Source organism: Podarcis tiliguerta, assembly GCF_965153285.1.
Source record: "Podarcis tiliguerta genome assembly, chromosome: 14".
Taxonomy (NCBI): Eukaryota; Metazoa; Chordata; class Lepidosauria; order Squamata; family Lacertidae; genus Podarcis; species Podarcis tiliguerta.
Window position 1 is genome coordinate 50,860,324 of NC_139547.1, and position 22,645 is coordinate 50,882,968.

The 22,645-nt window shown below is 47.2% G+C and overlaps 1 protein-coding gene across 5 annotated transcripts in view; it reads right to left on the reverse strand.

The window, feature by feature from the left end:
• Window positions 1–22,645, reverse strand: part of CARD11 (caspase recruitment domain family member 11) — a 324,316-nt gene that overhangs the window by 296,271 nt on the left and 5,400 nt on the right. Inside the window, exon 1 of one of the 5 annotated variants that reach the window (XM_083413346.1) lies at window positions 2,888–3,071. The exons of 3 other annotated variants lie outside the window; for them this stretch is intronic. The gene's annotated coding sequence lies outside the window, so the exon portion shown is untranslated. Of the gene's footprint in view, window positions 1–2,887; window positions 3,072–22,645 lie in introns of those variants that run through there. One more of the 5 variants, XM_083413350.1, reaches the window with a different exon arrangement.

Below are 22,645 nucleotides of genomic sequence, written 5' to 3' on the forward strand. Positions count from 1 at the left end.
AGCTGCATTCCAGCCACATAGAAGCCAGAGGTTTTTGCACATGCATCTCTCCATCCTCCACCTGTTCAAGGAAGATGCGCTAACAAAGTCCAAGGGCAAATGCCAGCCGGGCAAAAGCCATTCAGAGTGGCATGGAGAAGTGGGGTCAGGGAGAGATTCCCAAGGGATGGATATATGTGCACAGGTCAGGGATGGTAGACTTTGATGCTGCTTTGAGGCACATTCCTGCCCCCCTGAGATTCATCCTGCTTGAAACAAGGAGCTTTGAGCATCCAAATGTAAAAGGATTGGGGGAAACAGAAAGAATCGGGAATCAGACTCTGTGGGTGGGGTGGGCCAAGGGAGGAGGAATCAAGAGAAAACACAAACACAAAAAAACGAGGGTGGAAATTAAAAGAGAACGAGGGTCCTGAGATGGATCTTGGCGTCCTCAGGATTAGTGTTAGCTCAGAGCATGCAAATCAAAGTAATGGCACAATAATTTTAATAATTTACCACAGGAATTTAGTGCATCTATTTAAAGGGATTTCAGAAGTCGCGAGAAAGGAGATGAAAGCTTGGCATTTAATAAAGGCTTTAATCTACACACCCTCCGTGTTGTTACGCATAATGATGAGGGGGGCGGAGGACAATGGTTATGGAGGCAACAGAAGGCAAACGCTTCCAAGGAGCTGGACTTTTTTTGCTGTTTTGAACACTGCATTGGCCTCCAGGACATCCTCTGTTGCCATTTCCCCAGCCCTCTTGCTGCAAAGACGGTCAAACAAAAGCAAGCAGCTGCAGCGCTTGGTTTCTTTCCCTGTCCTGACTTTGGGCCAAATTGTCAGGATGGTCAGGTTCATCTTTGGGGCTGATTGGCGCCTGACCTTGGTTTTGCGGGAGGGCAGCACAGAAAGCGGGATGGATCTGCCTATCTGGGGTCTGTGTAATTTTCAAGAGTTTCTTCCTAAGTCCACCCCATACCCATTTCTGCTTCAGAGAATTTCAATTAAAAAAAATAAATCACACAGAATTTTACATTTTTGGCAAACAATTTCGTCCTGAAATTTGCAAAAAACGATTGCAACTTTTCAGCCGAGGATTGTACTTCAAAATTAAAAGAGGTGTGCAAACTGAAGGGTGACTGTGGCACCACACGTTTAAAATGTGTTGCTCCCCACCCAAAGAATCCTGAGAACTGTAGTTTGTTGTGTTGGGAATTGTAGTTCTGCGGGAGTAAACTACAGTTCCCACAATTCTTTGGAGGAGAGCCCTCTGCTTTAAATGTACTCTAAATGCATGTTGCATACACAGGAAGTGCAAATCAGGGGGGTCACTTTGCAGACCAAATTAAATCCTCAAGTGACACTATAATTTGCAGGTACAGTGAGGGACGTGGGTGGCACTGTGGGTTAAACCACAGAGCCTAGGACTTGCTGATCAGAAGGTTGGCAGTTTGAATCCCTGCGATGGGGTGAGCTCCCGTCGCTCGGTCCCTGCTCCTGCCCACCTAGCAGTTTGAAAGCACGTCAAAGTGCAAGTAGATAAATAGGTACCACTCTGGCGGGAAGGTGAATGGCGTTTCCGTGCGCTGCTCTGGTTCGCCAGAAGCGTCTTAGTCATGCTGGCCACATGACCCAGAAGCTGTACGCCGGCTCCCTCGGCCTATAGAGCGAGATGAGCGCCGCAACCCCAGAGTCGTTCACGACTGGACGTAATGGTCAGGGGTCCCTTTACCTTTTACAGTGGTACCTCTGGTTACGAACTTAATTCGTTCCAGAGGTCCGTTCTTAACCTGAAACTGTTCTTAACCTGAGGTACCACTTTAGGTAATGGGGCCTCCCGCTGCCGCCGTGTGATTTCTGTTCTCATCCTGGGGCAAAGTTCTTAACCGAGGTACTACTTCCAGGTTAGTGGAGTCTGTAACCTGAAGTGCTTGTAACCCGAGGTACCACAGTACTATATTGGGTTGGACTGAATGTGTGTGTGTATGCATGGATTTTTCTTGGAGGGGGGTGGTTAGAGAGCAGGATAATGCCCGCTGGTTCCATGTCCTACGTACATTCAACAACATTGTGGAAAGAACCTTGAAAAAGCACAATTGTGCGCACAGAGTATAAACTTCATACACCCAGAGGGTCCTTTTTGGGGTTATTTATTCCCAACCTCCCCAAGTGGTTTACTTTGTTTTTAAAAATGGGGGGAAATTATCATGAAAATTCTTCAGCGTTTTAGTGCAAATTTCTGCAAATGAACATTTTTTGGGGATTACTAGTCCACACATTAAAGCAATTTCTCCTAATATAATGCATTCTTGCTGATATATATATATGCACACCTCCCTCTAATACATGCATTTTTCTAAACATCCTTGGGTTGGAGAACAGCACAGAAAATTTCGGATGAGTGCGAATTTTGAGGGACGGTGGGGCTTCAGTTTCCCTATTGCTTTGAGAAGCGACTTTGCTAAATTCGGCTTGAACTGAGAACTGGCTCAAATTTCCTCCCACATCCCTCCTCCTCTGCGGAGGACATTGCATGGATGGGGCACCATCAGGAGAGAGGTTCTCCCTCCATGTTCACCACCCACCTAACTTCAGACAACAGAGGAGGGCCCTCAAAGGGTGCCCATCGATTTTGGGCAGTGTCACAAAATAAGTCAGCGAATGTGTCACGAGACATTCCTGTAGATGCTGAACACCTGTAGGTCCTGCAGAGACCGGGATGTGAGGCTGGGTGTTCTCTCATCACCCTTGACCATTGGCCATGCTGGGGTGCTGAGGCTGCTGGGAATTGGAGTCCGACAGCATCTGGAAGGGCAGGGAGAAGAGGCAGCCAGACTCCTCCCCTGAAGTTCCAGAGATTCTGCAGGATCCCACGTAGGAGCTGAGCCAATTTAAAAGCCTACCTTAGAACCTTGCAGGAAGACACTTCTCGTTGCCGGAGAGCAGTCCAAGAGAAAGGCTTCGCTTTCGGAGCTTTTCAAACCAGCACCTTGTTCCGCCGCTCAGTGGCAGAACCACTCTTGTTTTGACCCACCATCTTGGCCTCCTTCCTCTTGCTCTGCTTGCACCCCTGAAAGCGTCGCTGCTGTGGAACGGTGCAACGTGCTTCCGGAACCAGCCACCCACCCATTGCTGGCCTTTGCAAACCTGGTGCCTATATTTAGCATGGGGTGGGGGGGGGGCAGGGGCCAGCCTTGCTTCCCCCTTCTTCTCTGTTTAGAGGCAGAGAGAAGCTTGCAGCAATGCAGCGTGGTTCCTCTTACAAGGGGAAAACCAGAAAGGAAGTTTTATCTGGGAGCCAGAAAGCGTCCTTGCCACCTAGAGAGGGGGTTTAATGGGGGGGGGGGAGCAGCACCTGGAAGATTGACCCCCAGACCATCAACTGCACACCCCCTCACCCGATATTTGTCTGAGGTGTGCGATGGGGAGGAATTTGATTCAGTTTGCATTTAAAGGCAAAACTATTTGTTTCAAAACTACTAAAGCAACACACAAACTGAAGCACGGCCATCATTTGAAATCCACAGTTCTCTGAATGGTGCAATGCAGTTTTCCAAGAGCTGTCTACAAAAATACAGAGATTAGGGGAAATTGTACACACCTTAAAGAAAGTAGCATAAAAAATTGCATCAGTTTAGGGAAAGTTGCATTGCAAAAATGTGTATCTTAGTCAAAACGGCATGCAAAAATGTGTTTATTAGGAGAAAGTTACATGAAAACACTCGTGAATGTTTGCTAGATTTCTTTTTTTCATGGCAAATTGCTGCAGAAATGTGGATATTTTTAGGTTTGGAAAAAGGAGAATCTGATAGAATGGAAATTGACAAATTCACCCATCACCACTGAGACAGCAAGAAAGCAAAGTACCGCTGTCTAAATGTTCAGGAATTGGTGCTTGATCATTTGGAGTGCCCTTCATGAAACTCATAAGCTTTGCCTCCATTTTAGCCATTTTCACAAAACCACAGAATCATAGAATTGTAGTTAGGGACAAAGAAGAACCATCCTATCCTCCATAATGAGAAATTGCAAGCATGGATTCTGTGTGGTAATGAAACAAACTACCCCCGAAACTGTGCAAAAATAATCCAAATTCTGTGCTAAGCAGAGGTGTTGTAGTTCAGGATTGGGGGGGGGGTGGAGGGATTGAAGACCCAATTCTATTTCTGCAGCAGGGTCTCTGTCTCCAGGATCCCTGAACTGGCCAATCAGACTGTAAGGAGAGCCTTTTAGCCACTGAGAAGGTGTGACTGGAGCCAGACATTGAGGATGGGCTCCTAGGATCACTCTGGAGAAGTCACAAAGGAAGAACGTCAAGGAGTTGTACTATATAGAATCATAGAATTGTGAAGTTCAACCCCTTGCAACCCCAGGAATCTCAGATGAAGCATTCCATGACTGACGTCCATCCAACCTCTGTTTAAAAACCCCCAAGCAAGGAGAGTCCACAATATGTTCTGAAGCTAAGCGTTTAGAAACACAAAGTGCTTCAGTTTCAAGAGAACGGTGTGCAGGTTCTCTTACATGCAATGGAACTTCAAGGAAAAGACAACCTAAGTCACTCTGGGATAAGATATTGGAGCACACCAAAATCATTTGCCCATGGAAATGCATAGAAAACAGTAGAAAGGGAACACAAAAAGATCTGCACCGATCACTGCAATGCACCCCTTATTATGATTATTGTATAATCTTAGGGGGATGTGTGGCTTCACGGTGGCTGTGAAGGGACTCTGTGCTTCTGAATTTACCACTATGCTACTGGTGCTATGGAAAGCTCAGTTCCTACAAATTAAGCTGACGTCCACATTTTCCTCTTATTTTGCATAATTGATTCTGCCTTTGTATACGGCTGCCATGGACTGGCTGGATGCAGAGAGTGGAGGGGGGAACCATCTGGGGAACCCCCAAAGGAACCCCCAGGGGAAGAAGGCTCAGAGTCAGGGGACTGGTGGTGGGATGACGATGAGTGATCAGAGAGAGAAGGCTGGGAGGAGGCGGTGTCGGAAGCTGTGTCCAGGGCAGCTGTCTAGCAGCTCCATCTGGTACGCAGGCTGAGACCCTATTTGCCCACAGACTGTCTTGCCAGAGTGGTGCATGCTCTAGTTATCTCCCTGTTGTACTATTACAATGTGCTCTACATGGGGCTACCTTTGAAGGTGGCCCGGAAACTACAACTAATCCAGAATGCGGCAGCCAGACTGGTGACTGGGAGTGGCTGCCAAGACCATATGGCACCAGTCATGAAAGACCTACAGTAGCTCCCAGTACATTTCTGAGCACAATTCAAAGTGTTGAATTCAAAGCTCTAAACGGCCTGAAGGAGCGTCTCCACCTCCATCGTTCAGTCCAGACACTGAGATCCAGCTCTGAGGGCCTTCTGGTGGTTCCCTTACTGTGAGAAGTGAGGTTACAGGTTACCAGGCAGAAGGTCTTCTCAGTAGTGGTGCCTGTTCTGTGGAAAACCCTCACGTCAGATGTCATAGAAAAAAACAACTATATGACTTTTAGAAGACATCTGAAGGCAGCCCTGTTTAGGGAAGTTTTTAATGTTTGATGTTTTATCGTGTTAATATTCTGTTGGGAGCCGCCCAGAGTGGCTGGAGAGGCCCAGTCAGATTGGCGGGGTATAAGTAATAATAATAATAATCCAAAGAGGCAACAGAGCTGAGTGAGCTGGAAGAGGCTGGGGCAGAGAGCAGTCCAGATTCAGAGGCAGAAGCGAAGGCTGGTGAGGAGTGGGGCCAAGAAGCAGAGTGGAGGCAGACTGCTGGAGAAGCCGGGGAATCTTCCCTTCCTGCTGTGACCAGCTCTCCTCCCCCCTGATCTCCCAGAACCAACAGACACATGAAAAGAGCAGAAGAGAGATTGGTTGTGCATAGACAAAGTCTCAGATTGCTTGGAAAGAAACCCTGGAGAGGAGGGGACTGTGGGAAGACCTTCAGTCCTCGCAGCTGCCTCCTTGAGGCAAGAGCTACTGAGAGGAGTTGGTAGCATCACTAGGCCTGCACTGTTTTGGTTTCTTTGAATGAAGAAGTAACTTCACTGACACCAGTGGGTTTTTTTATTACTGACAATGGTTTTGCATAATTATTTTGGCTTTGCTAATCAGGAGGAAGAGCACACAATGAAGGAGGATACAGAGGTGCTGCCTACAACCTCCAGAAATCTTATCCATCTTCTGAGATTACAGCAGATATCACCCCCACACTTGTTTGCATATTGTTGCAATCATGAGGTCTAGAAACCTGCCCTTTCCCTGCAAACAGTGCAAGATTCTCAATAGGCTGAATGTCCTGTCCGGTATCACGTTCTGTAGGGGTTTTTTGTGCTGGCTTAGAATAGCAATATACGGCTACCCCTAAAAGCCCTCCGTAGAAGCGGCTGATATTGATCTCTTGAGCCACACAGGGTGTTGAGGAAAGCTCGCCCGCAACACGACGCTTTTGAGTTTTTGTTTTTGACTGAAAAATTAACACAGCCCAGAAATGAGGTGGGATTTCCGACAAGCCTTTCCGTCTGTCATTTCTCATTCTGTTTATCTTCCTCATGGAAGCCTTTAAGTTTCCAGCTTTGCGCATCCTTAATTGCTGAGTCAGCTGCCACAGCTCAGAGTCGTAAAAATCTATTTTCAAAGGGTCCAATGGTTTTATTTTCCAATCATAAATATGGAATTTAATTAGCAGCTTGCTGCTAATGAAGTCATTGTGGAAGAGGAGATGGGCAGAGGCACTGAAACTTCAAGCATAAAACACAAACAAGAAGTGTCATGTGGACACACTTCTGCAGTAACTGGGTTAACACTTTGGGGTCCTTCTACTTTTCAGGAAAGGCTTCTTTCACTACCATCTTTCATCACATGCACTCCAGTTCCTCTGCCTGGGATCAGGGCCAGATTTAGGTTTGATGAGGCCCTAAGCTCCTGAAGGTAATGGGGCCCTTTCTATGTCCAGCTGTCCTTTGTCAACAACAAATTGTCACTTTTTTGTGTTGAATATATGCTATATGGTAATTTATGGACCTAATAGGTATCTAAAGCCATTTGCACATAACAAAACATGTATTTTATCAAAGTAATTGTTGAACTGAAATATAATTAAGAAGAAGTATTTGTTGTTTAGTCATTTAGTTGTGTCCGACTCTTTGTGACCCCATGGACCAGAGCACGCCAGGCACTCCTGTCTTCCACAAGAAGAAGTATATACACACTGCAGGTTCTTTTATTTTATTTTAATCTTATATTTTGAAAATGTACATCTAGGGGTTTTTTCCCTTTATTTTTTTGGGGGCCCCCAAGAGAGTGGGGCCCTAAGCTCTGGCTTGTTTGGCTCATAAATCCGGCACTGCCTGTGATCAGTAACAAGGTGAGAATTGTCAGTAGGAGACATGCCAGTGTGGGACAGCATGGTACAGTGGTTAGGGTATCCGATGGCAATCTGGGAGATCTGGGTGAGGGGAGCAAGACCTTATGCTAGCCATCAGGCAATGGCTTTTCCCACCTGCCTTGGCTGACCCTCCAATCTGAGGAGCCTCCATAAGGCAACTGTTTCCAGAGGAAGAACTGTGAGGGGAGAGAGACTGTTTTCCACTGGGTGTGTGTGTGTGGGGGGGTTTTCACCTGCGCTGCCCCACCTTCAGAAGAGAGCTGCTGCCGCGGACATTATGTGTATGTGCATTTTAATGAGCTGAACAGAGTGGAAGATTGTGAGTCATGGGAATGTGGGGAGTGTGCGTGAATTCAGCAGTGCTTAGTTTATTTTTTGGCTGTTGTTTTGTTGATGTTGTTAATATTGTTTTATAGATTATGAATGCCGTAGTGCTTTGTTAATACGCTAATGTGGCTTTTGTTGTAATTGTGCTGTTTGGCTTTCTTTCTTTTAGTTGTTTTGTTAATAGCATTTTTAGATTGTAATTGTTTTACTGACAATTTGTTAATGAGTCCATATGTTTTATGCCGTATTTGTGAATTACTTGGGGCATGGTGCTGATAACGCCAAGGTTGCAGGTTCGATCTCTGCCTGGGACAGCTGCATATTCCTGCATTGCAGGGGGTTGGACTAGATGACCCTTGGGGCCGCTTCCAATTCTACAATTCTATGATGTTATTGTTATTTATTTTTGTAAGCCGCTTTGCAATTCATTTGAATGCAAAGCACATAGAAATGTGCTGGTTTTAACCTTTAAAGCCCTATGCAGCCGAGGACCCTCGTACCTACGGGACTGCCTCTCCTGGTATGCCCCACGGAGGACCTTACGGTCTTCAGACAAAAACATCTTGGAGGTCCCGGGCCACAGAGAGGTTAGGCTGGCCTCAACCAGAGCCAGGGCTTTTTTGGCTGTGGCCCCGATCTGGTGGAACGCTCTGTCACAAGAGACTAGGGCCCTGCGGGACTTGACATCTTTCTGCAGGGCCTGCAAGACAGAGCTGTTCCACCAGGCCTTTGGCCAAGGCACAGTCTGACCCCCTCTTTCTGTAATCCTCATAGAACTCTAGCCCAATGGTTGCCATTACTTTGATTTGAATTGATTATAGAATGAATTGATTTTAGAATGCTGTGTTACTTTTATTGTTGTTAGCCGCTCTGAGCCCGGCTTCAGCTGGGGAGGGTGGGATATAAACAAATTTTATTATTATTATTATTATTATTATTATTATTATTATTATTATTATTAAATCAAGTCCGCACTCAACCATGAAGCATTTCTATCCCATCTTTTTATTCAAGGAGTGCAACGTGGCATGCACGGTTCTCCTCCTTGGAGAGCCAGTGTGGTGTAGTGGTTAAGAGCGGTAGACTCGTAATCTGGGGAACCGGGTTCGCGTCTCTGCTCCTCCACATGCAGCTGCTGGGTGACCTTGGGCCAGTCACACTTTTCTGACGTCTCTCAGCCCCACTCACCTCACAGAGTGTTTGTTGCGGGGGAGGAAGGGAAAGGAGAATGTTAGCCGCTTTGAGACTCCTGAAGGGGAGTGAAAGGCGGGATATCAAATCCAAACTTTTCTTCTTCCTCCTCCTCCTCCTCACTGAATACACACAACAACCCTGTGAGGTAGGTTAGGCTGAAAGGCAGTGACTGAACCCCAGGGTCACCCAGTGAGAGCTTCGTGGCCAAGCGGAGGATTTGAACCCTGGTCTGACACTCTAACAACTACACCACGCTGGCCAACCCAAGCCTATCTGTGGTGTCGCAGTGCCAGTTCGATACCAGGGAGATCTGGGTTCAAATTCCTACCAGTGGCGTAGCGTGGGGGGTGCAGGGGGTGCCGGCCGCACTGGGCGCAACATCTGGGGGTTAGGGTTAGGGGGCACAAATCCACGGGTTAGGGGGCGCAAATTACCGTATTTTTCGCTCTATAAGACGCACCAGACCACAAGACGCACCTAGTTTTTGGAGGAGGAAAGCAAGAAAAAAAATATTCTGAATCTCAGAAGCCAGAACAGCAAGAGGGATCACTGCGCAGTGAAAGCAGCAATCCCTCTTGCTGTTATGGCTTCTGGGATAGCTGCGCAGCCTGCATTCGCTCCATAAGACGCATACACATTTCCCCTTACTTTTTAGGAGGGAAAAAGTGAGTCTTATAGAGCAAAAAATACGGTACTTGCCTTGCCCCGGGTGCTGACAACCCACGCTACGCCACTGATTCCCACTTGGCTGTGAAGCTCGCTAGGTGAACTAGGAGCAGGGTTCTTGTGAAGATGAAATCGGAGGTGGACCTTGTAAGGCATTGTGGACTCCTGGGAGGAAAGGTCTGATAAAAATGGCAAGCAGAAATAAATGGATCTGCTTTCAGGAAACACAGAAATCTTCGTCCTGGATAAAAATGCAGCCTTGTTAAACCAGCCAAAATGGAAAAAGCCTTGAAAAGTGAAGATGACCAGTATTTCAGATGGATTTTAAAGGGCCCAAATTATCTGAGTGATCTCCCCGGGGCGCAATCCTGAGCAGTATGTATTGAGGACCTGGGGTGGCTGAACAGCAGTTCTGGCAAATTTCTTTTTCTTTTCTTTCTTTTTTTTACCAGCCAATTGGTTTATTGTTTGAAGGCCTTTATATACTGAACTGTGAACTTTTTAAAATGAGGGTGCCTAAAATTTGAAGCAAAAAATAAAAGCATGCAAAGATACGAACAACGAAAATTCCTCATAAAATGCCTGCGGAAACATGCAAGTCTTTGTGCCTGAAGCTGACAGAGGGCTCCTCCTTAGCCTGGGGAAACTCTTCAAAAATGCCATCCTTTTTACACCATCTGAAATGGTCCAGTCCACTCTGCGGCCGCCTCCTTCTGCAGGCCCCAGAGGAGGCGGAAGGGAAGCAAAGAGCCACAACCCCCCTGCCTTCACCTGTTGGATGGCATAGCAGCAATTTCCAGCTGCTGCCCCTTCCACATCTGGGCCCAGATGTGTCTCCATTGCAGAGCATGCCTCTAAGGCAGTAGTGGCCAAACCTGGCCCCCCAGCTGCCTTCGGGCCACAACTCCCATCATCCCTAGCCAACAGGACCAGTGGTCAGGGATGATGGGAATTGCAGTCCCAAAACAGCCGGAGGGACAAGTCCGGCCACCACTGCTCTAAGGGGATGCCTAGTTCTGGCGAATTTCTGTTGCAATGGTCCCAGCTGCTCTCTTGGGGCTCTGAGGAAGTACGAGCACTCCCCACCCGTCACTCAACAGGAAACTGGAGGAAGCACAATGAATGTGGCGAGGTGCTGCTCCATATCTTATCACGTGTGCTTCAAGATTTGCAGCTGCACCAAGGCTCCTCTGTCCAATCCCACTGCTGGGGTCCGGTTGGCTGTGTGTAATTGAAGTGCAGCCATAATGGGACTGGATGAAGTTATCAGCAGGACTGGGGTTAATAACAATAACAATGTGAAAATCAGGGAGTAAAGGAGCTGATCACATTGGATTTCTTTGCATATGACTCAGTGAAGTGTCTATGGCCAGTTGCTCATACTAAACCACTGCACAGGCTGATAAGAGGTCCGTACTTAACCTGAAGCTGTTCTTAACCTGAAGCACCACTTTAGCTAATGGGGCCTCCTGCTGCTGCCGTGCCGCCGGAGCACGATTTCTGTTCTCATCCTGAATCAAAGTTCTTAACCGGAAGCACTATTTCTGGGTTAGCGGAGTCTGTAACCTGAAGCGTATGTAACCTGAAGTGCATGTAACCCGAGGTACCACTGTAAAGGTAAAGGTAAATGTACCCCTGACCATTAGGTCCAGTCGCGGACGACTCTGGGGTTGCGCGCTCATCTCGCTCTATAAGCCGAGGGAGCCGGCGTTTGTCCGCAGACAGCTTCCGGATCATGTGGCCAGCATGACTAAGCCGCTTCTGGCAAACCAGAGCAGCGCACGGAAACGCCGTTTACCTTCCCACCAGAGCGGTACCTTTTTATCTACTTGCACTTTGACATGCTTTTGAACTGCTAGGTGGGCAGGAGCAGGGACCGAAAAACGGGAGCTCAACCCATCATGGGGATTCAAACTGCCGACCTTCTGATCAGCAAGCCCTAGACTCTGTGGTTTAGACCACAGCGCCACCCACGTCCCTTCTGTTAGCCCTTACTACAAAGGAATTATTGCATAATTTCAGGTTGTTTTAAAAACCCTGATGTATTCCCTACAGTTTATTGTGTATCCCTGCTCAGGCTGAGTTGCACCCCAACCTCTGTGGCCTCTGCCCACCCACCTGGGTGACTGGGCAAGAGGCAGAAGGGTCCCTCTCAGCCTCCCTGGCATTCTTTAGCATGCAGCTCTATCCCTGCCAATATTTCCCCGCTGTTTGCCCGCAGCGAATAGCCTAGTTGCTTTAATACCTAGTTATTTTGCTTTCTTCCGGACATTTGGATTTTGATTCCCTTGTTTTATGCAACCGCCACTGGGTTTCTCTAACTGAGATGGCTTAATTCAGATTCCTCTCCTACCGCAGCAAGGCTGGCAGAAATAATGGATAACTCAGTACAGTATGTGGACGGAAAGATAGAACAGATGACTGCCTGATATGGGGCAATGATGGCTGAAAACTCACAGGAGATACTTGAAGTCTATGGGAGGAGGGCTAGGCTAGAAAACCATTAAAACAATTACTACTATTGCTACTACTACTGTTACTATTATTATTATTACCCACTCGGTAAAAGGACCCCTGGATGGTTAAGTCCAGTCAAAGGCGACTATGGGGCTGTGGCGCTCATCTTGCTTTCAGGCCAAGGGAACTGGCATTTGTCCACAGACAGCTTTCCAGGTCATGTGGCCAGCAGGACTAAAACCACTTCTGGTGCAACAGAATACCGTGACGGAAACCAGAGCGCACAGAAATGCTGTTTCCCTTCCCGCTGCAGTGGTACCTATTTATCTACTTGCACTGGTGTGCTTTTCAACTGCTATGTTGGCAGGAGCTGGGGCAGAGCAACAGGAGCTCACTCCGTCACGGGGATTCGAACTGCCAACTTTCTGATCCCAAGAGGTTTAGACCACAATGCCACCTGCACCCCTCAGCCACTCTGTAGAGGGGATTAGCAACTGCTGTATTACCCACTGCTGTAAAGGGAAGTGAGGGGCAGGTGTTCTCGTCCACCTGGGAAGGGAGCCCATCTAGGAGAAGGAAAACTCTGATCCTAAACCTTTGTTGCCTCATGGAACATCTTTGGGAGAAGAAAAGGCTCAGGAGCAATTCTGGCCACTCCTGCTGCCCAGCTGGTGCCAAACATCATGCTCTGCTTTCCTTTGGACCCCATCAGTGAGGCCGAGAGGAGCATCTAGTCATCTGGGCAGCCCAGGACCTCCATCCACACTGTCCAGGCTTCTGCCCGAGGGAAGTCACTTTGGCACGGCAAATGGGTCAGACACAGAGCAAGGCATGTCTCTGTCTCTGCAGCTTCCAGCATCATCCAAACCCACAGATACAACTCTTTCATACACAGCTCTCACTTGGCCCATGCTCTCCATCCTCAGATGATGTGGTGTCCTGTAAGAGTGGTGGGAAAAGGCCCTGTGCATTTGTCTCCATGGCAATAGAGCAGCCTCTTTGGATACGGTAACTAGCAGAACCCAACTGGCCAGCCAAAGCCGTTCATAGAATCATAGAATCTAGTGCAACCCCAGTCCCTTAACAAAGGAACTGGTTTGGCTGGCTCAGCAGCCTCTTCTACTAGATTCTAAGCAGGCCTGGAAGGGACCCTCAGGGATCATCCAAACTGACCCCTCCAAAACACGTAACAGTATTTTGTGACTGAACCATTGTTTCCCCAACCTTCAGTTTAATCTGAGATTAAGATGATCACGGGAGCCTAGGGGTTCATTCTGCCTTACGAACAAATATTTAACCATCTTTTTTCATATGTTAATGCCTCACGGAGAAAAGGTTACAAGATATGAAGCAGAAGGAAACAAAACCTGCTCATTTACAGCACAAGAACCAGAGGATGCTTCAAAGTTTCCACGTAAGCTCTTCACACTTCCCCTATTTGGGAAGTGGCAAGCCTCGAGTCGGAGAAACACTTTGTAAACCGACACATTCACATCGGCGTCCGAAAATGAGATTGGGTGACAGGCAGGCCATTGACGTGAACACTTGTTTTTTAGAGAGAGAGAGAGAGAGAGAGAGAGAGAGAGAGAGAGAGCAGGGGAGATATCCAGGCTGCAAAATGGGGCAGATTAAGATCATCATCTGTCAAGGCAAAGGGAAAAGACCTCTGCAATCTTCTGCATTTCCCCTCTAAGTGAGCCTCAGCAAATTCAGTGGGGCTTAACCTGAGAAAGGGCCTCTCCAGATGTCCTTTTCATTGTTCATCTGTTAATTTTTTATTTTTTTGCTCAGGGCAGTGATAAACGAACCCCCTTTCAATATTATTTGCACCTGCAAAAGCTTTGGGGTGGCCCTACTTCTTTGTTTCCAATCAGTAAATGTCCTGTTGTTGTTGTTGTTGTTGAGCTATAGAGCAAGCACTCCCCTCCAGGTGACAATGACATGGGAGCAGAAAGATGTGAGGATGGTCCAATATGAATCCACCACGAATGCACTCTTATTGTGTCAACGGAGCATTGCAAAAGGCACCCAACCCCTCCTGCTTTCCGTAGAATCGTAGGATTGTAGATTCAGAAGGAATCCCCAAAGGATTTCTAGTCCAGCTAAAGAAATCCCAGCAGATGGCCACGCAACCTCTAACCAGCTCCCTAAATGCCAACCAATCCAGCGGCAACAGCAAGGAAGCCAGCTCTCCTAGGGCCAGAGTCCCACGGGGCCCCAGGCGACCTTCTGCCCCATCACCTGTTGTTGTTTTTGAAGCATAAAAGATGTAATCTCCGTGCTAAACCTTCACTCGTTTCCACCGAAACAGCACTAACAGGAAGTACGTGGGAGTGGCTGCACCACCAAGAAGCGAACTGAAGTCGCCACAAGATCCGGCTACCCTAGTACGGAATCATCTATCAATTTATTAAATTTGCCAGTTGCCCAAGACAACCCAAAGCAACTTGCAAACTGTTACGGAAATTACGTGTGTGTGTGTGTGTGTGCACATCTTTACAGTTGTTAAATGTTACAAATATTATGCATAAAGGTATCCTTTCAACTTGACAGCGCAGGGAAGTTACCTAGCTTTAAAAATCATATAAAATCAACTCCTTTGCCAGTTTCCTTCATTCCACTGCCAATTTGCTTCATTGGCCAAGGACTTGGAAACCACTCGGTCCCCGCCATAGTCCCTCAAGCGGGAGGTCACGTACTCACAAGAAGGTACTCATAGGTGTCCATTGCTGGGCAAAGGCACTCCTCCGGACTTGCCCAGGTGGCAGACTAGGCAAACCAAAGTTCTATTGTCCCTTTGTAGTTGATGCTTAGAATGTACTTCTCAACACATATCCTGTATCCACCTGTTGCCCCAACACATTCCTCCTATGTTAATCATGTATAACCCTCCCCTTTTCTGACGTAGCAATGATGTAGCGATGATGCTTAATGAGCTGTATGCTGGGATAAGATAGAAACTTTTAAAAGTCCTTGTCACCCCATTCTCAGGGTTCAAAATTCCTCTTTGAACCTGTTGCACAATAAACTTAGGTCTACAGCTATTTGCTCCGGTTGGTGGCTGGATTCCTTCCTTTATTCTGCAGGGACCCGTGGGCTCTGCCCGACCAGCTGGGGGACTGAGCAGCCTCGCACCAAGATTTTTCCGTAACACAACCAAACTGCAACGCCACAAAAAGGCCTATTGATATCAAATGGGTGCCTTCACTTTGCTTTTCCCGGCACCTACTAAAAACATTTTTTTGTTTAGACAAGCCTACCCAAATGTCTGGAATGCTGGTGTGTTTACACTTTGTTGCGTATTTTGATATTTCTGACTGTCTAAATTGCTTGATTTTATTGTTTTATTCCTTTTGTGAAGCACATTGAGGTTTTTCCCTTTTTTTACAATCAAGCAGAATACAGTGGTACCTCTGGTTACGAACGCTTCAGGTTACGAGCTCCGCTAACCCAGAGGTAGCTGCTCCTGGTTGCGAACTTTTCCCCAGGATGCGAATGGAAATTGCGCGTCAGAGGCACACGAGCAGCGGGAAACCCCATTAGTGAAAGCGCACCTCAGGATAAGAACAGTTTCAGCTTAAGAATGGACCTCCGGAATGAATTAAGTTCGTAACCAGAGGTACCACTGTATAAATTTTATGAAGTAAGTAAATAAAAAATTGAAACCTATGCGTTCTGAATATTTGCATTTGCTGCGAAGCAGACATGGATTGCAAGAGATGCTGCGTGCGCAACCTTAAAGTTTTGAGGGTGCACATCCCCCAGAAAACACCCCAGTGCTCACTAAGGGACCTGGCTGGATGGGCCCTTGATCATCTTCACCTGTTTGCTTTGAAATGCAACATCTTTTCCTTGCCAAACTACAGAGGCTGCTTTGTGTAGCTGGAGAGCATCCTTGAAAGGGCTTCAGGGACGAGGAGGCAAAGCCTCTGCCGGCACAATGGCTGCGTCTGCTTCCCGAGGCCAGCCCTTTGTGAGAACAACAGTTTACAAAAGCCGCTTCTTCCTAATCTTTAGACAATGCTGTGTGTATATTTAACCTTTGCAACAAAAGCATGTCAAACATTTAGGGCCGGGGCGGGTGTGTGTCTCCAGACGCTTTACTCTGGAGTAGTTCCAGCGAAGTCGGCAGGCTGCTTTCAGAGGAATTGGCTGGAGGATTATAGCCTTGGACTGACATTTTCCATAATCTTCTGGTGATAGTTGATACGCTCCTCTTCCGCTGCGCGGCAGGCAGCAAAGGGACCTGATTAGAATGGGTTGTGCATCTTTTCTTCCTGCTGAGTCTATTGCACCTCGCCTGCATCCTTTTACAGCAGCGTGAAACTTGAATGTAAGGTTGCCAACTGTCCTACCTTGAGCCCTCAGTGCTGGGGTGCGGGAAACTTCCAGGGGCCACCTATAGATTCCTGCAATGCTTTATACATAGGGCTGCCTCTGAGGACGGTTCAGAAACTTTAGCTGGTGCAGAATTCAGCAGCCAGGTTGCTCACCGGGCCAAGGTGGTTTGAGCATACAATGCCATTTCTGGCCCGACTGCATTGGCTGCCGGTTAGTTCTTGAGCCCAATTCAAAGTGCTGGTTTTGACCTACAAAACCTTAAACAGCTCAGGAGAGCAATACTCAAGGACCACCTCTCCCTATAGGAACTGACCCAGATCCTGCAATTATCACCTGCAGCCCTTCTTTGAGCGGCTCCCCCATGAGCGGTCTGAAGAGTGGCAACCTAGGAAGTGGCCTTTTCTGTGGTGGCTCCCCATTTGTGGAATGCTCTCCCAGGAATGCTCGCTTGGTGCCTTCATTACATATCTTTAGGCGCCAGGTGAAAAAGTTTCTCTTCAACCAGGTGTCCAGCTGATTAGCATTCTATGGCCTTTGCAATGGGTCTGTGGGAGGGGAGTTATTATTGGTTTGTTTTTGTTCTGATTTTTACCACGTATTTTGTGCTTTTCGTGAACCTAGGACTTGCCAATCAGAAGGTTGGCAGTTCAAATCCCTGCAACGGGGTGAGCTCCCGTTGCTCAATCCCTGCTCCTGCCACGTCCGAAAGCACATCAAAGTGCAAGTAGATAAATAGGTACTGCTCTGGCGGGAAGGTAAATGGCATTTCTATGCGCTGCTCTGGTTCGCCAGAAGTGGCTTAGTCATGCTCGCCACATGACCCAGAAGCTGTACACCGGCTCCCTTGGCCAGTAAAGCGAGATGAGCGTCACAACCCCAGAGTTGGCCATGACTGGACCTAATGGTCAGGGGTCCCTTTACCTTTTTATATTGTAACTTTATGTTGTGAACCACCCTGACAGCCAAAGAAGAAGAAGACGAAGAAGAAGAAGGGCTAGAGGCAACAGTTGGCTGAGCATTGAAGGTGACTCTTGTCTTTGTACCAGATGTTGCTGGACATCTGTCAGGAGCTGCATGCTAACTGTGGGCGGGGCCAAAGCCAGAAGTGGGTGGGGCCAGAGCCCCCGAGTGGGTGGAGCTACTCCCATTCACTCTCTGTTTCCCCCCTCTTCCCCCCTCTTCCTCTGCTGCAGAGACGCAGTGCTCCTTCCAGTGCTTTGTATGGATAATTTTACGAGGGCGGTTGAAATTTCTCCATGGGGCTGTCTGTAGCCCTAGGGCCACAGGTTGCCGACCCTGCTCTAGTGAAAAGGGGCAAAACCCCGAGCAACTTTTGCAGGGAATCAAAGAGGAGAGAAAGAAGTGGAGAGACATGCTCCCCCCCTTTTTACAACTCATTGGCTTCGTGCTACAGGTTCCAATTACGCACCTCTGAGAGCAACCCATTGTAACTCAAAAAGCCCGCAAAGATATTGGAAAACAGAAAGGCTAGTCTCAAAAAAATGTTCACCTCCATTAAAACTATTGACCCGAGCTGGAGAGGGTGGGGAGCAGCTTCTAAGCAGTGGGAACGTTCGCCCAGGCAAGTAACTCTTAGGCGTTTCCACACACAAACATGCATCTATGCCTGTGAGCATTCCATCAGCAGAACTGAAAATAAACTACCGAGCTTAAAAAACAATAATGAAAGGAGCAGTGGAGAGAAGGCAGTTTAATAAACCCAAGTCTTTGCAACAGAGGTCGAAGCCAAAGTTCCCCGCGACTAATAAAACAGCAAAAGGCTGGGAGCTATACAACTTGTTTACATGGTCTGGGGACGCAGAGTTGCTGTCCATCTGTTATCCTGATGGAATGTCCTGTTATGGGCTTTGAGGCAGCAGAAAGCGAAGCGAAGGGGAGGCTTTGCGAAGGAGCCTGACCATCAAAACCAGCGAGATTCATTATTCTGGTCTCAAGGATATCAAGAAATATCTAAACTAAGTCAATCACCTGTTGAGGCTTCCCCACAGCTGAAGACACGGACGCAACATGGGAGCTCCCCACTCTAAAGAGCTTTTGACATGGATGTTAGCTGCAGCCTGGATTTTGGCAGCCCAGCAGTGGGAAATCATGAAATTGCCTAAAGGGGAACAGCAATTGGTGCACCCGCTACCCCAGGAGTCAGGGTGTATAGGACTCAAGGCCACCCAAGTCCTTTGGGGACCCGAGGCATGAAATCCCACAATCACCTCTCCTCTTCTCCAGCAGTAAAAATGCAACAATAAATTCAACACCTAAGAATTTGCTTTTGACATGGGTGTTGGCTGCAGCTAGGATTTCAATAGTCCAGAATGGGAAAACGGTGAAATATTGGCATTTCTCTGTGTGGTATAAGAACTTACGGACTTTGACTATTGTGTGTGGGGGGAAATCACACATAAACTGTGTGTCTCCAGAGGGAAGGAGGGTCCAGAATGCATTTGTGTCATCTGGTGGGACATTATTATGCTTTGGACTTATATGCTCAACATTCACCATCCACACCAGCTCGGGAAATATGGGTGTCTTGATTTACAATGGTGTGTCCCAATTTATTCACTCCTGTCTCAGCAACATCTATGCAGAATGACCACTGGGAGGAGCGCAGAGAGAAGAAATGCCATGATGCATCTGCGGCAGCACAACCGGACACCTTCATCTGCCCCAGCTGCAACAAAACATGTCTCTCCCATATCTGCTTCTACAGCCACAGCAGGCTCTGCAACCTTCCTCTGTGAAGGCGCACTCCTTTTGTCTCCCAAGACAGATGAATGCTGATCAATTTCTTTCTCTTACTATTTATTGTTTGCTTGCTTTGTATATAGTGTGATGTAACACCCTGCTACTGCACTATTGGGTTGTTAAAACATCGTAATAATACAGCAGAATTCAAGCATGGCATGTTGAGGAATTTGGTAACAGAGACTGGAACTGCCCCTAGGGAGTCTGCTCAGCAGGCAAAAGCAGCCTTTCCCAAGCTGGTGCCCTGCAGATATTTCGGGAGCACAGCTCCCATTAGCCCCAATCGGCACCATCACCCCTGCTATACACTCACATGGTTCCCCTTGGCTGCAGTTAAGAACAGGGCAGAAATCCCATTCAGATCTACTGAATCGCACAACAAGCGAATCTCCATCGAAATTTCCACTTCTCCATTTTTATTTTTTGCAATGTGCTTCTTCATCCAGGGCTGTCTTTACCCGGGGATGCAAGAGGTGCGGGGCACCTGGGCGCCAAATTCTGGGGGGCACTAAGTTCTTAACTATCTACCTGTTATGAAATAATAAATAATTTTGATCAAGCTAGAAAAACAAAATGCATATATACCTAGGTATTACCGAAATGTATACCTACTGTTTCACTAAAGGACTTTCGACTTTGTGCGCTCATTTACCAAAGATGCGCCACGCCAGGGCGGCACCTGTCATTCACAATGGCACACGAAATTAACTCTTAAATCAAAATATTATGTTACATATTGTATTGAGCTGCTATACGGCAGTGGGGTCAGTGGCACCTTTGACACCTTTGGGGGCGGCTAAAGTAAAATTGGGGGCGCTGGGTGGATCTTTGCACCCAGTGGCGCATATGCTAAAGACGTCACTGTCTCCAGCCAATCAACGTGTGCAAAAATCTGCATGTTCGGGTGAGGCATGCATAAAGATGTAAAAAATACCATACCAAAATGCATTCTATTCAGGGGAATTCCTTGCAAAAAAATGCACATATTAAGAGAAATTTGCACTATGATGCTGATGAATTTTTATGAGGACTTTAAAGAAAAGTAAGAAAGGAAATCACAAACTGATATTTGAATGTGGAGAAAGGGAGAATGTGAAACTGAGAGAAGCCAAAATCAACAGATTCCTCAAACTGACAGATTTGGTGGGTGGTTTTAGAGACTTATTTATAGTGACTTATTTATTTATTTAATTTATTTAATTTCATTTATTGCCCCCCCCCTTTCTCTGAGGAGCCCAAGTTGGCGTACATGGTTATTCCCCCTCCTAATTTAATCCCCCACAGCAGCCCTGCAATGTACCGTAGGTTAGCAGTAACATCAGCAGTAACATCTAGACCATGAGAGCATTTCAGCCCCGTTCTTGAGTTTGTTTAAAATCTAAAACAGCTTATCTTGTATTAATTTCTTTGAATTTGTACCATTTAGGTTTTTTAAACCTTTTTGTAAAGGCATTACTAGAATTTTGACAGCTGAGTTCTCAACTCTTTATTACTGTGTGCTTGGCTTTCTTTAAGTTGGGCTGTGTCTAAAACTTGCCATTGAGGTTTTCAAACCTTTTTTGTAAAGTCAGTATTAGAAACTGTGCCTTTGAGTCCTCAATCCTTTATTACTGTGCTTTGCTTCACCTAGGTTGAGCTAGGATTATAATACTTCAGAATTTTTGAGAGTTTTACCCTTTTTCTTTTTAATTTTGGTCATTTAAGGTTTATGATTCCTCTATTTCCTTCTGAGGAAACCAAACAGTTCAGTGAAATGAGGTTTGTAGCCGGCATCCTGTTAAGGCTTTGTTCAATTTTAGGTTTTTCTAATTTTGTCCTTAAACTTTTTGATTTTTATTATTTAGTTTATTTCCATAAGATAAAATTTCTAGTTGATTACTTCTCGTTTCAGGGATTTTCACAATATTTCATTTGTTTTCTGCAATGTAGGTTAGGCTGAGAGAGAGGCAGTTGACTGACTTCCCACGTCACCCTGTGAGCTTCAGACCCGAGTGTGGGATTCGAACTCTGGACTCTCCCAGGTCCAAGCCCGGCACTCTAACCCTTAAGTGCAAACTCTGTCTTACTAACTGCCTTGCCTGTGAGGGCTCAGCCCCAGAACCTGTTTCCGAGCCCAGGGTGCAGCCTCGAAACGCATGAAGCAACTGCAGAGAGGAGAGTGCCTCTGAGCACGTGCAGGGACTCTCTGTACACAAATGCATCCCGAGGCTTCGCAGACTAACTAGTAAGGCTATGTCTTCCCCACAGGCCGGCCGGCATCGTCCTTTTCCACTTTTGCCTGCGATCAAAGAAGGGAAAGGGAGAGGAAACACGTGGGCGGAACATCGTCGCTGGGGAGGAAGCAGCAGTGAGAGTTGTGCTAGCAAAATAATCACGGCGGGGCCTGCAGTTAAGAGCAAACTGTGGGAAGGAGAGAAGAGTGTGGGGGAGGCCAGAAGAAAGAAACAGAGAAGAGGAAGAAGACGAGATTGTGAATGAGTAACATGCAAAGGGACTATTTATAGGGCAAAGTCTGTGTCACACATCCTTTCCCGAAAGGGAAGCACAGCGAGGGAGGAAAAATGTGCCCCCCCCACAGCTGTGTGTCTGAGGATCAAAACATCCTTTCCCCAGTTCACCTTGCCCCAGCCGTGATCTCATTTATTTCTATTAATTTAATAAAAGTGTATGCAGCTTTTCAAGAAAACCTCTTCCCAAGCCACATGCAAGGGAAAGTACGTAGCTCAGGGGGTTAGAGCATATTCTGGATGGTGGCTAATGGATTGAGGTTGAATCCTGACAAGACAGAAGTACTGTTCTTGGGGGACATGGTCGGGCTGGGTGAGGAGGGCTCCTGAATGGGGTAACTGTGCCCCTGAAGGACCAGGTGCACAGCCTAGGAGTCATTTTGGACTCACAGCTGTCCATGGAGGCGCAAGTCAATTCTGTGTCCAGGACAGCTGTCTACCAGCTCCATCTGGTATGCAGGATGAGACCCTCCTTGCCCGTGGACTGTCTTGCCAGAGTGGTGCATGCTCTAGTTATCCCCACTTGGACTACTGCAATGCGCTCTACGTGGGGCTACCTTTGAAGGTGATGCGGAAACTACAACTAATCCAGAATGAGGCAGCCAGACTGGTGACTGTGGGCGGCTGCCAAGACCACATAACACGGTCTTGAAAGACCTACATTGGCTCCCAGTACGTTTCTGAGCACAATTCAAAGTGTTGGTGCTGACCTTTAAAGCCCTAAACAGCCTCGGCCCAGTAGACCTGAAGGATCATCTCCACCCCCATTGTTCAGCCCGGACACTGAGGTCCAGTGCCGAGGGCCTTCTGGCAGTTCCCTCACTGCGAGAAGCAAATCTACAGGGAACCAGGCAGAGGGCCTTCTCGGTAGTGGCACCCGCCGTGTGGAATGCCTTCCCATCAGATGTCAAAGAGATAAACAACTACCTAACATTTAGAAGACATCTGAGAACAGCTTACAGCATGGGGATGATCCTACATAGCTCAGTTGGTTAGAGTGTGGTGCTCATAATGCCAAGGTTGC